The 2,616-nt window shown below is 39.1% G+C and overlaps 1 non-coding gene across 1 annotated transcript; it reads left to right on the plus strand.

Moving 5' to 3' along the window:
• The first annotated feature begins 2,301 nt into the window (after positions 1-2,301).
• Positions 2,302-2,407, plus strand: LOC145569820 (small nucleolar RNA R71). The gene has a single exon (XR_014096349.1). It is a non-coding gene; the product is annotated as a small nucleolar RNA R71 (small nucleolar RNA).
• The last annotated feature ends 209 nt before the right edge of the window (positions 2,408-2,616 follow it).

Below are 2,616 nucleotides of genomic sequence, written 5' to 3' on the forward strand. Positions count from 1 at the left end.
AAGAAGAATTCACTATTACCGGAAAAGTTGAATTAGGACCCAAAAACTCATACCTTAGGTGTGATGGTAGAGGTTTTAACTCTACCATTGGAACACCCTTACCTTCTCTTGAGGTGGCTATTTTCAAAGCATCAATGCTTGTGATTCCCATGCATACTTGCTCAATGCTTTCTTCCGTACTTCCTTCAAGCATTTCTTCATACAATGTCATCTCCTTGCCTTGCTCACCTATCTTTTCCTTATTCAAAAGGACATTCTCAAGGGCATCGTTAGTAGTGAGCAAGTGCTCATGCATAGAAGTCACAATAGAATCAATAGTATCAATCATCATACAATTATCAAGACTAGAGCTTGGATATTTCATGCTCTCATTCAAATCAAATTCTATCACCTCATCTCCTACTTTTAGTGAAATTTTAGCACTTTTAACATCTATTAAAGCACCCGAAGTAGCAAGAAAAGGTCTTCCAAGAATTATTGGAATGTTAACATCTTCATCCATCTCTAACACAACAAAATCCACCGGGATTACAAACTTCCCCACCCTTAGAGGAACATCCTCTACCTTACCCTTTGGAAATTTAATAGAGCGATCGGCCAATTGTAGGGTGATGTTGGTGGGTAGAAGTTCCCCTATCCCAAGTCTTTGGTATACCGAGTATGGCATTAGCCTAACACTAGCCCCTAGGTCACACAAAGCATTATCAATTTGCATCTTGTATATTGCACATGGGATAGAAAAGTTACCGGGGTCTTTCAATTTGGGTGGCATCTTGTTCATGATAATTGCACTACAATTCTCGGTGAGACTCACCATTTCAACCAATTCACACTTTCTCCTTCCACTCAAAATATCTTTCAAAAACCTAGCATAGTTAGGCATTTGCTTGATAGCATCGGTAAAAGGAATTGAAAGGTGAATTTGTTTTAATGTTTCAAGAAATTTTCCAAATTGCACATCTAATTTGTTTCTAACAAATTTGTGAGGATATGGTAGCTTTTGCAATTGTTTTGTTTCTCTCTCTTTTTCTCTTCTCTCTTCACTCTCTTTTTCAAAATCTTTCTCTTTCTCACATTCTTTCTCTTTTTCATTCTCATGGTTTTGCTTGTTCAAAATCACTTTTAAGGGGAGGCTCACTCATGTTCATTCTCTCATTGCTTTTTTTAGGAACACTTTCTTCCAACACTTTACCACTCCTTGTTGATATAAAATTTACGGGCCTCTTAGGATCTAGTCCTTGGGGTGGTAGTTTAGAAGTGCTAGTCCCTTCCTTCAAAGTATTGGCCAATTGAGAAATTTGTGTCTCTAGCATTTTATTATGGGTCATCACTTCACTAAATTTCTTTTCACTAGAGGCCATGAAAGTATTGAACATTTTAGTTTGATTTTCCATCATTTCCTCCAATCTAGACCTACTATGTGGTGCTTGTGCATAGTAGTTGTCTTGGGAAGCCCTATTACCTCTAACATTCGAATTGGACACATTTTGATTAGAAGAACCTCTATTATTATTGTTGTTCCAATTGTTCCGATTATTAGAGTTTCCCCCTTGGTGAAATTGCCCTTGATTCCCATAGTTTCCTTGATTATTATGATTATGGTTACCATAACCACCTTGTTGGTTGTAGTTACCTTGGGGATTTTGGTCCCTTTGATTCCTATTTCCCCATTGATTTTGGTTATGGTAATCGTAATCATTTCCTCTTTGGTTATAGGAATTCCCCCCTTGTTCTCTTCTATTTGGTGGTAAGTATCTTTGATTGTCATTCCTATGTCTATTATCATAAGACAAGGCATTGACTTGTTCATTTTCATTTTCATTACCATCTTCGTATTGGGGTTGGGGTTGGGAATCATAATTACAAGAAGAGGTATCATGGTCATATGACCCACAATTTTCACAAAACAAACATCCATGAGGCATGTTATTAGAAGTAGAGGGAGAAGAGTTAGAATTCATACCTCTCCCCTTAGATTGGGAGGGATGCTCTTGTTTTGAACTAGAGGTCTCTAGTTTTGACTTAATGGACGTCATCTCCTTTCCAAGGTTGGCGATTTGGGAAGTCAAATTGTTGATGGCATTAAGGTGATCGACGGAGTAAACCGCATTTCCTCCCTTGTTTAGAGAATCTCTCTCTCCTTCTTGGCAATCCATGTGGTGCCTCACCACATCCTCAATTATCTCTATGACTTGCTCCTCCGTCTTGTTCATAATCGGGCCACCCGCTCCCGCATCCAAGCTAGTCTTTCCTTGTGGGCTCAAGCCCCCATAGAAAATTTGAAGCACTTGATATGACGGAATTCCATGATGAGGGCACTCCCTTTGATATTCCTTGTATCGTTCCCATGCTTCATATATGGTTTCACTAGCTTTTTGACGGAAACCTTGGATCAAACCCCTTGCCTCGGCCGTCTTCTTTTGAGAATAGAATCTTCCTAAGAAAGCCGTGGTGACCTCGTCCCAAGTTCTCAAGGAGTTAGGCCTCACCTCCTTCTCAAGCCATTCAAGAGCCCTTCCTATTAAAGAAAAAGGAAATAGCTTTAGTCTCACAAACTCTTGAGTTACCCCATTTACCTTGATCGTGTTGCAATATTTTTCGAATTCCTTCAAGTGT

This window comes from Chenopodium album, chromosome 11 (genome assembly GCF_948465745.1).
Source record: "Chenopodium album chromosome 11, dcCheAlbu1.1, whole genome shotgun sequence".
In the NCBI taxonomy this organism is placed as follows: domain Eukaryota; kingdom Viridiplantae; phylum Streptophyta; class Magnoliopsida; order Caryophyllales; family Amaranthaceae; genus Chenopodium; species Chenopodium album.